Source organism: Zootoca vivipara, chromosome 4 (assembly GCF_963506605.1).
Source record: "Zootoca vivipara chromosome 4, rZooViv1.1, whole genome shotgun sequence".
Taxonomy (NCBI): Eukaryota; Metazoa; Chordata; class Lepidosauria; order Squamata; family Lacertidae; genus Zootoca; species Zootoca vivipara.
The window spans coordinates 51833494-51851217 of NC_083279.1; the positions used below are offsets into that span (position 1 = coordinate 51833494).

At 41.4% G+C, this 17724-nt stretch overlaps 1 protein-coding gene across 3 annotated transcripts in view; it reads right to left on the minus strand.

Moving 5' to 3' along the window:
- EVA1C (eva-1 homolog C) overlaps window positions 1–17724 on the minus strand; it is a 52467-nt gene that overhangs the window by 31918 nt on the left and 2825 nt on the right. The window lies entirely within an intron of this gene.

Here is a 17724-nt window from a genome sequence, read left to right on the forward strand (position 1 = left end):
GATCTGCAGTAGTCTACTGAGTGTTTCTTTCTCGTTTAATGTAGAGGATTAGATGGTTTTCTGGCCCGTGGAAAGAGAATGCTAAATGTGGCAATGCTTATTTGAATCTTTAAACTTCGTATCAGTTAATCAACCATATCCCTCCCTCAGTAATTTTCCAGCTGCGCGAGAGCCAAATAGGATGTAACAAAGCAGCTTCACTCATTTCTACTCATCTAGTATTTTCATGTATTCAGGCTTAACCAAAAACATATTGAGGAATTGTGCCTACTAAAATGAGAGGGTTTTGCTTCTACACTGTGTGCCTGCACCCATTGGAACAGGACAGGGGAACCTTTTTCAGCCTGGGAACTGCATTCCCTTCTGGGCAACGGGGTTTTTTTTGGGGGGAGCAAAAATGGGCAGAACAACAAAAGTAGATTTTGCTTTGTACATTAGGCTAGTTTTTAATACATCCACACACCCCTCTTAGTTCTCCATCAAAAGAAGCAAAAATCATTATCAGAGTTCAGGGACATATTCAATTCTGGCAAACACACTCTAAGAGAGGGCAAAGTAGGCCTGGTGAGGGACACCAGGGTGGGGGCGCCGGAGCAATCTCCGTGCCACAGCGCCAGGGCGCCTGACCGGCTTGAGACAGCCCTGCTAGGGAGAGCTCTGAGGGCCAGATAGAGAGGCCTGGAGGGCCACATTTGGCCCTGGGCCTGAGGCTTGTATTTAGAGACAGAGGGTCTCTGAACATGAAGTTTCCTTTTATCTATCATGGCAAATAGAGTCATATCCTCTATGAATTTTCCTAATCCAGTTTTATAGCCATCTAAACCAGTGGTAATCTCATCTTGTGGTAGTGAATTCCAAAAAATCATTAAGAAATTATAGGCTTATCCATTAACTTCAGTTGGGCTTACTCTGAGTAGGACTGCCATTGAATAGCACCACCCCAGGCCATCATCACACAAAAAACTAAAATTACATCTACATTTAGGTTTTTGGTAAATAGATGTATAATTAAAGCCTGAGGGTGATAAATATCAGCCCTAGGAATGTTCCTTTTCAGTATGCATGCACTTTTCACCCACTCCGACGTTCCTTTGAATGTCTCAGTAAAATTTTAAGACGCACTTAGACTAACATGGCAAATTGTCAATGTTAAATCCATAAAATTACTTATATCTTTGAAGCCAAACTCCCCCATGAAAAGGCACAAACCAAGTCAACATTGGCAATTTCATAGTAATACTTATAAAAACAGACATATATTTTCCATTAATTTGTACACACAATGCATTATAAAACTTGGAACCCTTTTAGTTTATGGTGTGTCAGGAAAACATCAATTCTTTTTTTACTGTTGTTCTTTATCCCAGATGTGACTCACCAAATCCATACTTTTCCATGACTTTTAAATTGGCATGGAGTATAAAACAGAAGGACAACACATTCTAGTCTACTATTCCTTGATGTGCCCTGTTTAGGGAGGCTTTTAATGTTTAATAGATTATTTTATTTCATTTTTCTGTTGGAAGCTGCCCAGAGTGGCTGGGGAAACTCAGCCAGATTGGCGGGGTATAAATAATAATAATAATAATAATAATAATAATAATAATAATTTATTCTTGTCATCCCAACAAGATACATTGCATCTCCTCCCCCATTGCTCAGCCTAGACCAGGCATCCCCAAACTTCGGCCCTCCAGATGTTCTGGACTACAATTCCCATCTTCCCCAACCACTGGTCCTGTTAGCTAGGGATCATGGGAGTTGTAGGCCAAAACATCTGTAGGGCCGCAGTTTGGGGATGCCTGGCCTAGACATTGAGGCCCATCTCTGAGTTCCTTCTGGCGGTTCCCTCATTGAGATAAGTGAAGCAACAGGGAACAAGGCAGAGGACCTTCTCAGTAGTTGTGCCTGCCCTGTGAAACACCCTTCTGCTGGATGTCAAAGAGATAAGCAATCCTATTACTTTTCTTGGAAGCCACCCAACGTGGCTGGGGCAACCCACTCAGATGAGTTGGGTACGTACGAAATACATTATTGATGTTATTATATTTTCATGGAGAGCAAGACTTAGTTACAAATTAGCACTTAACCAGCACCACACAACTGTATCCTATTCCATTCCATGATAAACTGATGACTAAGCTCCCCAGGGTGAGAGAGCTAACCCTGAAGAAATGTGGCTGTTTATGTAGATGAGGGATGGGGAACCTCGGGCCCAAGGAGCCAAAAGCAGCCCTCCAGGGCTCATAATCTGACCCTCAGGACTCTTCACAGGGCCACACCTCAGAAGCCTTGCTCTGCACCTTCCTTGAGTACTTTTGCCTGCCTAGAATGTCCCCTCAAACACTGAAAATGCTTCTGACTTGTCTGAATGGAGGATAAAGAGGGACGTGCGAGTGTGTATAGAAACCAGCTTACTGTACAAAAGGTAAAATTCACATTCATTGCTCTGCGCACTTTCACCTTTGGCCCTGTTCACCTCAGGAATGTGGCCCCTAGAAGGTTGACCAAATGGTAATGTGGCCCCAAGGCTGAAATGTTCCCCCACTCCTGGCATTGACAAAATAATTTACTCTTTAAAAAAATGTGCACAACTGAGTTGCCAACTTATTCCAGAAGAAGGGAGCTTCTGTGCTGTTATGGTTAATATAATATTGACAGGAAAGGCTTGGCAGGTACAGCTTCTTCTATTGGAGGAGCCCACTTCAGAAAAAGAGCCAGCTGTCAAATGTAGAGAACTGTTCCTCTGACTATTTGCCTTTCTTTCCCATCCATCTCCCTCCAATTGGAATTAGGACCAGAATCTATTAAGCATTCTCTGTGTGTACAGTCTGCGTGTAAAGCGCTCTCTGACACCTGTGTGTTGGCAACATGGTTTAAAGGCAGCATAGTTAGAGATACTCTTCTCAGCAGCATCCCCTCAGGACTTTGAAGAATTTGGTCCTAAATCTGTGACAGTTTAGGTTTCAAATTGCTTGGAACCAGAAGTTCCCATGTACAAAGAAGCCCAGTATTCCCTAGAGAATATCAGCTATGCAAACTTTTGAATGAGTTCCCGAGCATCTTAACTGCTACTTTGATCCTGCAAATTCCTATTCTAGTATCTAAGCAAGTTTCACCAACAATTACACTATTCAGTTCTAAAAATGGCTTAAAAACAACCGTCTCCCATTGCTTCATGTGTTCAGGTACATTTTATTTGTTTAATAAGTCACCGAGATTTGATAGGAAAGAAATTTCATCCCTCCAGGTGGCATTTAAAACATCCGTAATGTTATTACAGTAAGTCCACACTTTTACACAACGAAGGGAATAAAAATAGTCGTGAGATTTTGATAAGGAAAACTGGCAATGTATTGGTATGTGGATTGCTTCACTCAGGCACTGTGCTCTGTGGAGACATTAATAGCTCATGGAATTCTGCTTTTCAGATTTCACACAGCTAAGTCTTGCCTCTACATTTCAGACGCAGTTTAAATATCTGTGGAAGGCAGGCAGAGCTAAAATCTCACAGCCATTTGCAGAGGAACTCAAAGGTAATTCAAAGGCATGAGTGAGTCTACTGCGTCTGTTCTGATTACAAAATCTGCATTTTGTTTTTCTGGAATATTAAACATTTTGGCAAAGAATGGGTTGGAGAAAGGATGACAGGAATGTGCTTGTGGAAACACTAGATTGGGAATCTGATGTTCTATGGAGGGTCAGATGTGCAGGATGCTGAGACACACAACAAATGCCCCTTGGGTCTCCAGCCCTGCAATATTTGTTCTCCATAACAACCATCAGGCTTAGAAACTTGTTTAAAAAGGGCACACTGGCATTGTCATGAAGTCAATGTCGCATTACATTTAGTGTAGAAGGTAGACCATACTGAATACATCAGAGACCTGGTTCACATCCATAGGCAAAACTGCTCCCATATCCTTAAGTTAAATTCCTAAACTAAAGTTGTCAGAAGCTATTGCTGCTAACTTCAGTGAATGGGAAAGCAGAGGATTCTCTGCCGGAGTCTCTAGCTACAGTGCTTCAGGAGAAGTGCACAAGATCAGCAAGCCTCAACAGGAGCTCATTTAGGGTGAAACATCAGATTTGCATTGACCTCAGGGATGGCAGTTCTACTTCAATTCCTGGATAGACCACTCAGGTTCTGTCTTGTAGATCTGTATCTGCAGGGGCTGTTGATAAGCTTTCTGAGAATATTGCCAAAGAGTTATTTATTAGCCACATACACACCCTTCACATGCTCCATCATTTGACAAAGGAGAGTATCAAAAAAGGACACTTCCAATTGGTTCAGCCCTTTGGTCCTTTTCATGCTGTCTTGCATCACCCATTATGCCACTGCAGCTCTTTTAAACTGCTCTTTGGCAAGCTTAGGCTCCATTGCCTCTCACATTGATCTTGTCAAGGAACAAGTGGGAACTTGAATAGTTGTTCTCCCCTTTCCCTATTGGCCAGATCAAAACAGATGTACAGGCAGCTCATTCAAAATATCTCCCTTGGGCAGCCTCACTCTTGAGGGGCCATGCTAGGATCAGTGAAAGTCTTGTTTATTTGCAAATAACAAGAGTTCAACAGAGGAAGGAGGAAGATTGTACCCTGATTTGTGCATGCTATTTCCCGATTTCCCACGCAAAGTTAAAAAACAAAATGAAACAGCATCAACAGAGTTAAACAGCATTGCTTCAGTGTCAGTAGATTTTTAAACAATGTTTTGCATTGTAAGTCACTCAGAAAAAGGGATGTTGTCAGAGGCCTGCTTTTCATTTTACATTTTGTACTCAGATAGAAAGAAAAAGGTGTACACCCATGACAGTGAAGGTAGTCACTTTTCTTCATGGAATACCTGGAGGTGGAGCCCGTTCTTTCCCCTGTCCTCCCATCTCCTTTGTATTTTGCCAAGAATAGTGGTAGTTTAAACATGTTCCTGGCCCTCTCTCAATTGACTTGAGGCGTCTGTGCTTTATACTCATGTATTCCAACCTGAGTGAAGTGAAGAGCTGGCCAGGGAGAGCCAAGGCTTATACATTTGACCAGACAACACAAAGAGAATATTAATGTCAGGCAAGTAAAACAAAACACTACACACAGTAGCATCCCACCAGGGTGGGACAGTTCTGCAGTCATAAATGCAGACCTGGGTAATAATGGCAATCTCTTTCCGTAGAGCTGGCATCAAATATTGCTATGATCAGGCATCTGCCAAGGCCAACACGCCAGCAAGGGGCCCACAGCCAACCCTTCTTACCCTGCTGTTGAATCTGCTTGCTGTTACCTGCCCATTCACCTGCACAGTCCAAGCAAGCAAGCAAGCAGTGAGAAGAGCAAGGGCCGGAAGTCCCTCCTCCCTCTTTTTCCCTCTCTAGGGATGGGGAGTTGGTACCAATTGGGCAAGTGGATGAGTACTTGTGAGAATAAAGGAGGGCATGGCGGGGGAGTGGGAGTGGGCACTGAAGAACATCCTATACAGAAACCAGCACCGAGCCTCAGTATCTGCAATACTTTTTCTGCATGAAAGAAAGTCTTTCAAAAGCAGGAAATACACCCAAGACCAGTTACTGCTTTGGCAGACCCATAGCATGCATTGAGGATGAGGCCATTATCTTGTTCCATCCATATGTGGAGAGAGCAAAGAGTAGAGGGGCTCTTTAAAGGGCTGCAGCCTACCTATTTTCAGCTTCCAATGAATGGCCCAGCAAGCAGTACACCTAGGGCAGGTGAAGGTCACGGTGTGGCAAGGGAGGGCTTTGCCACAAAACTACGTATCAGGAACTGGAACCACCTTTCACCTTCCCTCAATGCTCAGAGGGAGCAGGACAGCAGGTGAAGGATGTTAATTGGCAAGGTGAGCATTTGCACACAGCCATCTGTAAGCATGACTGTGAGGATGAGAAAGGAAAATGACAGGCAACTTGCCATTTCTTGGGCTACAGTCCTAATCATTGAAAGTACAGTAAATCCCAATAAAATGAACAAAAATTTCTTCTAAATAAAGAAAGTTTAAAACCTTCTAAATCAGGGTTTTTGAGCATTTCTTTTTTTTACATCAGGATACTCTGGGACCTGATGTAAAGTGATCTTAGCCTTGCAAAGTAAAGAAAAGAAAAGGTCCAATCCAGGGTACTAATTAAAGGCTTTATGTTCTAAAAACAGAGTTATGAGTGACAAATAGCATGCATTCTTTATCCACACAGATTAACTTTGCCCCTCTGAAAAGGACTGCCACAATACTGTGTACACTGCAGTAAATAAACAGTACCTGCTATATATAAGGACACCACTTAGTGACAGATTACTTTTACAGAAAGCAAGCATTCATAGCCTTTTATTTTGAGGGCTTGAAGATGAACGTGGCTGGGTACAGAGAATTACGCAAGTGCCCTCAAATCTGTGGTGGGTGGTTTGTTTTTGTAATATGCACACTCTATTTACCATCTATTTTTTATGACAGGCCAATCTACTTCAGATCGAAATAGACTGAAGAGTGAGATAGACTGTTATCCAAGTCTCATCCATCAAGCCCTTACCATTCCACCCCACCCCGCCCAATAATTGTGCCAACTACCATTGAAATATTCATGGCAATATCAGAAGACAGCCATTTCAGCAAGGAAGGATGAGACCAGTGATAAAACTTTTCCCTCCTTCCTTGTTCTCTGAGGACATACAGATGATGATCTGTTAAGCCATAGCTGCTTTTCAACTCATTGCAGGGAAACTGCAACCTCAAATAAAGCTTGTCTGGCTACATCAGGCATCCCCAAACTTCGGCCCTCCAAATGTTTTGAACTACAATCCCCATCATCCCGGACCACTGGTCCTGTTAGCTAGGGATCATGGGAGTTGTAGGCCAAAACATCTGGAGGGCTGCAGTTTGGGGATGCCTGCTTTAGCTCATAGCCTGGGCTACATGGTAACAAATTTTATTACCCTTTCCACAGTGCCTCACATTTGTGATACTACATGAATTAAATACATTCAACTAGGTTTTACTCAAATTAGACCTATTGAAATTAATGGCCCTAACTTAGTCATTTCAGAGACCCTGCTCTAAGTTAAAACTTAGTTGAATACCACCCAGTGGGCTCTCTCTGCTCAGTAATGGGGTCTTTGCTGTTGAGAACAATTTACTAGACAGGTAAAGGTAAAGGTAAAGGGACCCCTGACCATTAGGTCCAGTCGTGACCGACTCTGGGGTTGCGCACTCATCTCGCATTATTGGCCGAGGGAGCCGGCGTATAGCTTCCAGGTCATGTGGCCAGCATGACAAAGCTGCTTCTGGCAAACCAGAGCAGCATATGGAAACGCCGTTTACCTTCCCGCTGTAGCTGGGACCAAGCAATGGGAGCTCACCCCGTCACAGGGATTCGAACCGCCGACCTTCTGATTGGCAAGCCCTAGGCTCAGTGGTTTAACCACAGCACCACCTGGGTCCCTTACGAGACAGGACAGGACCCAAATTAACAGTACAAAAGTGTCATTTGCTCCGAAACCCTCAGTATCTACCACTATTCTGCATTCTCTAGAGTAGGAGTTCACTAATGTTTTGTGCCTATGGGCACATTTGGAAATCTGACAAACTCATTGGCTCCACAAAATACCCATTTCACAGAAAATAAACAGCTGATGTTCAGAAATTGCCAATGACTAATCACCTATACAGTATACACCCCACAGCAAATAAAACAGAGAAAAAATAGGTAACCCCTACCCCAACAACAACAGAAGCCAACTTAAATTTTTAAAAATGGGAGGGGCAGGTGTCTTAATGGGCTGTCATGGTGTCCCAGGGCATCACGCTGGAGACCCCATCTCTACGGTTTAGCATTAAAAAATTGCTCAGCAAATCCAATCAGTAGTCTCTGCCTACATTACGATTTCTCATCTTATTTAATGAACTTACTCCTCCCCCCTTTTAAATTTTGCATTGGTTACTTTTTCTGATATTCCCCATGCTCCTCTGTCCTTCTGTTAACGAGCCAGCCAAGAATAGCACACAATGCTAACTTTTTATCTTCATCTTCTTTTCTGTTTTCACTGTGGATTGTAAACATTACTCAAATTCTTGCAGTGTGGGTTGTCAATGCACATTCTCACAGTGGCAACAGGACGGGCAGCATTGCCACACAGGGGAAAGCACTCCTATACAATAGTCTTCTTTTCAAATATAGGCATTTTGCCAGTAGCTGGCATTGTCTTAACCCTTTGTGATGTGGAGATAGATGTTCACTTTGAAAATCTAGCTTTCAATGGCAATCATCAGAATGTGCAGTTCTCAAATATCTGTTGCTGAGCAGCAGTGCAGGCAACAAAAGTTGTAGTTTCTTAAGTTCAGAAAAATCCACATGCGGCCATAATCCAAAAAGCAGTGTGTGTGTGTGCACCAGAACTGTGCTTGATTCCTTTTGCTACAAGCAACTTTGACTAACAACAAGTGAAGCTGCTGTTCAGTGCTTTCTCACTTTGGCACTGGGAACTGCTGTGGTGAAAAATATAAAACATGTTGCATTAGCATCTTTTTTGCGCGGTTTGCAGCTGTGTAGTATATAATTTCTCTATAGGTTCCAAAATTTTGAACAACATATGTAACATGCCATGTGGATTACTTTAGCATTGCCTTTGAACACACTCATGTCCAAAGTCAAGTGTCTCTATATCTGGTGTAATTGTTCTGAACCAAAGATAACATTGAATTACACTACAGTTGAACCTGAGCCAAGAACGCAGTCTTTTGTTCACCTTAGAACATTTAACAGTCACTTTCCCCATAATATGATGTTAATACCACTTCTAAGTAGGGGGGAAGGAAGGAAGAGTCAACAGAACAGGCAAAATATAACTGGTATGCCTGCATAGATAAAATTAAATGCAGAAAATATTTATTTAAATTATGCAAGCTGTTATCTGTCATTGCATTCTTTCAAACCCAGCCACGGTTTAAGCCAAGGCTTGGCATGTTCCACATGCCACCTTTTGTCTTGGTAGAACAGAACTGCAAATTTCAAAGGAACAGCCTAGTATCTTTAGGACACTACATGACGGGATTATCACCTCTGGGCATTGGCCTTTGTTTAAATAGCCTTCCTCATTCTATATTGCCTCATTATTTCCATCCCCTGCTTCCTGGCATCTTCAACGGTCTCTTTCCATTTGGAATCAGAATGTCCTAAGCTACTGCATGCTGTCCCTCTCTTTACTTTTGTCCCTTTCCTTGCAGGATGATCTTCATACCACACTGAATAAGAAGAATGAAAAAAGTAATTGTGCTTAACCTGACCCATATTGCCCAAGTTGGCTAAGGCTAGGGGACCTTTTCCACTAAGGTTCCTGGTGTGTGCAGGTGTACCACAGCCAAGGACATGCATCCAGCAACAACCAGCCAGGAAGAAGCTATTTTCTGTGGTGGTACCCACTCTGGAATAGCCTTTCCCAACCACCTCACCCTGAAACCAAGTATGTGCTGAATCTGCAGCTGAGGTACATGCTGAAAACCAACTTATTCACCTTGTGTTTGGTGGCCTATAATGCCAGTGATTTTAAGTTTTTGGTTTAAATTTATTATAATTTGTTTTTAAAAATATATTGTATTTGCATTTTGCACACTACTTGGATGTATGTTACAGAACAGGCAGTATACATGTATGTATAAGTGTCATTTAAGAAGTGGCACTGAACTTAGCCAAACCTGTTTCTATTAAATACTTATAACTCAGTAGTTAAAAGGTCAGTTCTTCAGGTATACCTGCAAGGATATACTGCAGACCTTAAGGGAAATTGTTTACAGGCTGAATCTTTTTAGGTGGATATTATTCCATACTAAATTTCTGGAGCACATAGCTCAGCGATAGATAAGAGCTTTGCACCGTAATTCCTGTAGCACAGTAGAAGGCTTTTGCCCCAAAGCATGGAGAAGCACTACCAGTCAGACTAGACCAGGCATAGGCAACCTTTGGCTCTCCAGATGTTTTGGAACTACAACTCCCATGATCCCTAGCTAACAGGGCCAGGGGTCAGGGATCATGGGAGTTGTAGTTCCAAAACATCTGGAGAGCCAAGGTTGCCTATGTCTGGACTAGACACTGTACTGTGCTTCATGGGCCAGTAATCTGACTCAACATTAGACCACTTCATATGCTTATGCATTACTCTGGCTACAGGAATGCCACTGAAAATAGCTTCCCATGATAAGCTACCCAGATGCCAATTGTAATGCATGGAAGATCTTTCAGCATAGATGGCTACTATTATATTGTGAAAGTTTCCAAGCTAACATTTCAGGTTCCCAGAGGCCACAGGCAGTATCATGGAGATGCATATTGTGATGACAGCCACCTTCACAGTATAGGGTTTCTCATTTTTCCAATCTTAGGTTCAGTTTTCTACTTTCCCACAATTTGCAATTTTTTAGCAAAGAAGTCCATGTGAAAATTATTCAGCATTTCAGCTTGTGTTTCTCCTAATATGCAGATTTTTAATATGCAATTGTGCCTAATACATATATTTATGCAAAACAATTTCCCCTAATATAATACATTTTGCATGTTATTTCCACTAATACTGTATATACATTTTATGCACACCTTAGTGTATGTATTTTCTGCATATATTTCTTGGCTTGGAAATCGCACTGCAAAATTTGGATAAGTACAAATTTCAGAGGATGGCTGTGTTTCAGTTTGCATATTGTTTCGGAAAGCATGAATTTGGTTCATCTTTAAATGTGAACTGAATTGCAGTTCTCCACAATTTCTCTGCCTCTGCACAGGAACATAATATGTGTCCGTCTTGCCAGAGTAGTGTCCGCTGCAGTTATTCCCAAGAAACAAAAGGAAGTCCCATTGAAATGAATGGGAGTCACAGAGCAGCAGTTGTAGTGCTTGAGATGACCAGTGGCATGGGATCAAAGAGAAAAACACCTAGTTCAACAAACAAACAAACTGCATTTACAGAGCAATCCAATGCATGTAAGTCCCACTCATTTCAGTTATGTGTGGACAATATTGCAGCCTTAGCAATATTCTTCTTTCAAATTTGTTATTACAACAAATGGGAAACAAAATTTCAAAGCAGATCTGTGCACTATTTTGTAATTCCTGGCACATATGGGATGCATTATTATAATAGCAACAAATAATGAAGATGTATGGATTACATATGGATCCTTGTTTCTTTGGAATTCAAATATAGTGAATAATAGTACTTCTCATTATTCACATGCATATGATGTCAGCCCTTTTCTGATCTGAATCCAGCTTTCTTTGTCCAGTATTTTTTTAAAGAAATATCTGAATTGTTAGATACTTGGATTTTTTAAAAAGTGCAAACTGCAAGAAAGATGACCCTCTTATAAGACACATGTACATTTTTTTTGCAAGCTGGGTGGAACATAATACTGGTAGTAAGAATATGAATGCACAACTAACAAGGATGTAGTTTATGTAGGTTCTGCAAGTGAAGATGCTATATAACTTCATAGATCACTTTTTCATTCATGGAGATCAGTCTCTATAGAAAAACTGGTGAGCTTTACCAAATATGCAGGGCAGAATATGACCTGTGCATCACAGGTACAGAGATGGGCAGCTGCCTAACAACCATATACATCCCTTCAAACATTACAAGAGACACTTTCCACTAAACACATATCCTTGGAAATAGAGCCTATAAATTTCAGCAGAACTTCCAAAGTATGTGTATGTGGAAATGACAAATGAAGAAAAAACTGGCCTTAATTGTGCTTAACCTGAAAGTAAAACTGATTTAAATCTTCAGGGATTACTTCTAATCAATGTTTTAGGATCAGAATGCAAAATGTACTCTAAGTAGCAATGATTTCAATTACACTACTGTTTTCAAGTAAAATCTACAGTTTGCAACCTTGGAGATAGATAGAATGTGATAAACTTATTGTATCAACTTCTGCTGTTTAAAAATGTGTTCAATCTTCTGAACTGACACGCCAGCAACAACATGTACAGTATTAAATCGTCTTGTTTAACACATCCTTTGCAAATGGTGATGTAAATGGTATTTGTTCCTTAGGCCTCTGAAAATTGGATATTTTGTCTTTAATAAATGAATCACATTCAACTCAAGCTAACAGTTGAACTTCACATGTTTCCAAGGTGAGCAAAAGTAATTAAATTTGCAATCATTTCATCCAGCTGTCAAAGCAGGCAAATAATTTTTTGAAGAGTGGTGATGGTAAGTGTTGGCGTGGGGAGTCCAGTACCAAGTCTGCTGAGATACAGTACTGATGCTAAAACCACTTAGAGTGGAAAAATCAATGACCCAGGAAAGTATGCCACCTGATAATCTTAATTTGAAAGCTCAAGATCTGTGCAGAGAAGAAAGGGCTTAAGCAAGGCTTTTTTCCTAACTCCATGTGCACCATTAATGTCTCATTATTGGAACCTGTTACAGATATCTGTTCCACAATTGATTAACTCTTTGAATTTCTCAAACTGTGATTTTTATTTATTATTTTTTCCAAGCACAGGTTAATTGCATCACTTAAGGATTTTGTTATCAAACAAAGTTTTACAGTTTTTCTTAACCAAAAAAGTGCACGCACACACATGCACACACACATGTCCCCCGCTTCACACACCCCCAAGAACATATAGAAATTTTCATATTCAAATCATTTTATAATGGTGTTCCCTAGAAATATGCATTTATTTTCCCTATAAGTCAACAGTTACTGCAGGATGAAAACTCCGAACTCCCTCCCCCAATTGAGAGTGTGTGAACAAACATGTACATAATTTAGGAACAAGTATTTGATTTTCAAAATCATTATGCTGCTGTTCACATGTGGTGTGTGTGTGTGTGTGTGTGTGTGTGTGTGTGTGAGAGAGAGAGAGAGAGAGAGAGAGAGAGAGAGAGATCAATGACACTTGGTATCACTCCAGTTATTGTTAGAGACTGTCTCTTTAAAAGGATTTGCTTTCACAAACTCAGCCGAGCTTATGAAAATCTACCCTCTGCTGCTGAAAAAGGAAGAGAAAGTTTGAGGCAGGTCAGCAACTTTAGATGCTAAATATTTATAATACTGTACGTAATGCTGTTTGTAATTCTTTAAGAGGCAAAGAGTATTTGACTTCTAACTCTGCTTGGTTAAAAGTAAGGATTACGTTTATTTTTTTATAACCAAAAGACTTGCATGCCTATTTGGGCCATAACTTATCTCTCTTATAAAGAAGGATAATTCCTGCTGAACAGATCAATGCTTGAATAGTTCTATGTACCATTTTTTTATCCGAGCAAACAGGCATCACGTTATGGGTCTGCAGATTGCAGCCTTCGTAAGGACAGCATATATATGAGGAGCTTGTGGAAAGGCCTACTACAGTGTTTACCAGCTCATAGCAGTAAATGTTTGGAACGGAAGACTTTCCCATGAAATCCAATCACAAAATAGTTTGTGCAGTAAGTATCTCATTTCAAAATGTAGTCTAGATGCTGATTTGACTTTGATAATGCAATCTGTATTTTTCTGAGCATGCTAGTAGGGTGGCCACATGTCCTACTTCACAGAGGACAGTCCTCTGTTTAAGGGCTGCCGTGTCCAAGTCTGAGTTAAAGGGAGGGACAACAGGGGCTTGAAGCAGACTGAGTGACCTAGTCACAATCTTCCTCAAAGTAGTAAGGTGTATTTCTTTTTTAATTATAGCAACTGGCTTGTATCTAATGCAGTGCTAAGTAACCATCCAGTCAGTGCCAGGATTTCCACTTGCAACAGAACTTCCCTCCCTCTTTCCCCTGCTCCCCCCCCCCCAGTACATATAGAAATTTCCATATTCAAATCATTTTATTTTAAACATAGTGTTCTCTATAAATACAGTGGTACCTCTAGTTACGAACTTAATTCATTCCGGAGGTCCGTTCTTAACCTGAAACTGTTCTTAACTAGAGGTGTGCTTTCGCCAATGGGGCCTCTTGCTGCCGCTGCCCCGCCGGCACATGATTTCCCTTCTCATCCTGGGGCAGTTCTCAACTCGAGGTAAATCTTCCAGGTTAGCGAAGTTTGTAACCTGAAGCATTTGTAACCTGAGGCGTTTATAACTCGAGGTACCACAGTATGTATTTATTTTCTCTATATGTTAACAGTTACTGCAGGATGAAAACTCTGAATCCCCCACCCAACTGAGAGTGTGTGAACAAGCATGTACATAATTTAGGAACAAGTATTTGATTTTCGAAATCATTAAGCTGCTGTTCACAATATGTTTACTTCAGAATAGCCCCACTGATGTAGGGGAGCCTGCTATACATTATAAGTAAGTAGCCTGAGAGTGCCCTCAGGCAATCCTAACTTCAAGTTACTAACCCCCTGGGTAGTATAGGATACTTCAAAGCTCTTTGGCAAACCACAAAGCTATGCTGTCAGTAAATAATGTCTGTGTAGTGATTTCTTCGCAGTGTGAGAGGCCACTGGAGAGAGGCAGAAATGAACCTTAGCCACAATCCTATATTCATTCAGTGGTTGATCCCACCAATTATAATGGCATACCCTGCTATTTTTTATAGGAAAAGAGGTGCCAGAACTCACCATGAACACCTTCCTTGTTCTCTTATAATGGCAATGGCATCCACCTGAAAAGTGCCGGAACTGATGAAAAAATCCCTGATGGCATAGCATTATGCCCACAAAAAATGTCTCGCATACCCACCATTTTCCCCTCCAGTCACAACAATAAAGCAATTGCATGTACTGGATGAGCTCAAAGCATCCATGCTGGCCTTTGATTTGCCTTAATAGCAAGGTTTCTCTGCTCAGGCTGGGACTTTGCCTGGGCTACTAGTCTTCACTGACTCAGACTTATCCTCTTAATTCTGACCAACTTCCTAGATCCCACTTATAGGCTTCCTTCAGCTTCATGTGTCTGTGTGAACATGTGCATGCTCTGTGCAACATTAAAACTGCATGTGTATGAAATCATTGACACCCCAGTAGGACTCGAACTCTTTCCCTCCTGGCAATCGGGCCATAGATTGTGCAGTTGTCTACTACTCCTTGGAGCATGCTTCTGCACTTTGTTTCTACTAAGGTTACCAGATTTTGTTTCAAATAATCCGGGGACACTTTTCTTTTAAGAGAAAAAAAGTTATTTAAAAAGGTTGTTGTTGTTTTTTAAAAAATAAGAATATATTCTCTTCTGTGGTCTCCTCTGTCATGCAGCCTTCCTCTGGACCCCAGCCTGCTCTCTTGGAGTGCTAGCTGCCGTAGAGTAGGCTCAGATCGGGCCTGGGCTCAGCCATGTGTCCTTGTCCTCCCGGTGCTCTCCTGCCTCTCCTCCTTAGCGGTGGCAGCGCAGCAAGGTCGGGGCCTGCCTTTTTGCCTCGCTGGAAGTCCCCATATGATGTGTCTTGTGCACATCATGCAACATTCATTCCCTACTAATAAATCTACAACACTTAAAATATAAATCTGGGGACATTAAATGAAATCCGGGGACATTACGGGGACGGATTTTGTCCGGGGACAGATTTGTAAATCCGGGGACATCTGGTAACCATAGTTTATACTTGATAGGGTAATGATGTGGTTGCTGCATTCTGGTGGGTGCTCTTGCAGATGGATAACATAAGGATGTCATCAGTGAATGACACTGTGACCAGTAGTTGGTTGTGGAGTTGCCAAGGTTACTAAGGGGGTTTTACATAGTAAGGTTACTATGGTTAATGTTGCTACATGAAGGGTTTGTTGCTCAAGTTATTGTTGTGGTGTTGACTGTTGGGCATAGACTCATGACAATGCTATGTCAATGTTAGTCCTAGTTTAGTAGCTACTCAGCAAACTGGGACCATAGGACTGCCCTGCTGGAACGGTAAGCTCCACTAATTTAAACAGAGATTGTTTCCAAGAACTATAACCTTAGGCACTTGTAAACCTGAGTCCTATTGGAGAAAAAAGAAAGAAAGAAGGGAAACTTGGCACATTGTTTATGAGTATTTACTCTAGTACATCCATGCACAGTGCCAAATAAAATACCCTGCAATGCATGCCAGCATGGCATAATAGTTTATGATCATATCCTGGTGTTGCTGTCAATATTCTCTATCCTGGAATTATATGCAAGTAAAGTAAGACTTACAACCCAGTCTTACATGTATTGCATGTATAGAGGTTGTAGCTCAAGGAAATGATGATAACCTTTCTTTCAATGCAAGGGATCATTTCACATCCAAATTTGTACTGGCCCATCATTAGACCTTATGTTACTGGTTCAGGTAGTTCAGCTCTGCAGCTTTTATAGAGCTCAGTGCAAAAGAACTACATGTAATATTTGCCCTGTAGTTTGGCCTTGTGCAGTTTATTTTTTTAACAAATAGCCCAGGGTGAAGGCTGAGCTGGATTGGGGCCATGGCATTGTGGTAGGGGAGCTGGCTTTAACCCTGACATTATAGGAATCAGCCTCCATCTTTGCTTGCTATTTGCAATGGGAGGAAAGTTCCTATTGACAATTTTGTTAAACAAAAAGCAGCTACACAAAGCCAAATTATGTGGCTCGCATCACATCTAGTTTGGCCCTTAAATTAGGCTTAAATCCCATTGAAATCAAGCTAGTTGCAATTAACTTTGATCCCATTCATTTCAGGGCTTGCCAGATTGCTAATGTGGGCCATAAATATAATTCTGGCAACCAGCTAGGAAACTCCGATCATAGGAGTAATTTTTTAGAAAGCTGCCTACAGCATAGCAAGGCAGAGACTAAATCTTGAAAAGTGGCACTAGGCTGTGTCTTATGCTTTCTCTATTTTATTTAAGGTACTTATTACCGGTAATTACCAAAGCCTTGTAGTGCTGTAATGTTACTTTCAGGGGGGAGGGGAAGAATAAGAACCATATTCTTATTGTCCTTTCTTGTGCAGATCTAGCAGTCTTGATTAAGTTGTGTTCCTTTTCAAGGCTACAGGGTTAATACATGGATCTTTTTTAAGTGTGCGGGTGAGGAAAATCTTTGAATTCCCACTGACTCACATTTGCCCTTTGGCTTCATAGTGGAGGTCTGAGTTTTGGTACATTTAAGCCGTGCTAATGGTTTCTCTAGAATTTATCTAGAAGCCTGTTTCCTTGTAATAGTATGTAATAATAATAATATCTGTCAGCAAGTCCCACCAAAACAGTACTAAATTATTTCTCTGCTGTGTTTTAATTATTCCAGTTGCTGTGACACCCCCACCCCAGTTTAAACAGCTTAACCTTTCACTGATCAACACAGTGAACACTTACTTAGGTGTTAGTCTCATTTAACTCAATGTGACTGACCTCTGAGCAAAACATGCACAGTATTGTACTAGAGTACTGTATCTATTTATCCACTACATTCTCTTCAATACAGTTAACTCAGTTAAACAAGGAATCATAAGAGTCATAAAATTGAAAGGGACTCGGAGGAACATACATATATCATTGTATCTAAATTGGGGCAATAATGTCAGTATAACAATTCTATCATATGCTTAGGTAAAGGGGCCCCTGACCATCAGGTCCAGTCGTGTCCGACTCTGGGGTTGCAGCACTCATCTCGCTCTATAGGCCGAGGGAGCCGGCGTTTGTCCGCAGACAGCTTCCGGGTCATGTGGCCAGCATGACAAAGCTGCTTCTGGCAAACCAGAGCAGCGCACGGAAACGCCGTTTACCTTCCCGCTGGAGCGGTCCCTATTTATCTACTTGCACTTTGATGTGCTTTCGAACTGCTAGGTGGGCAGGAGCTG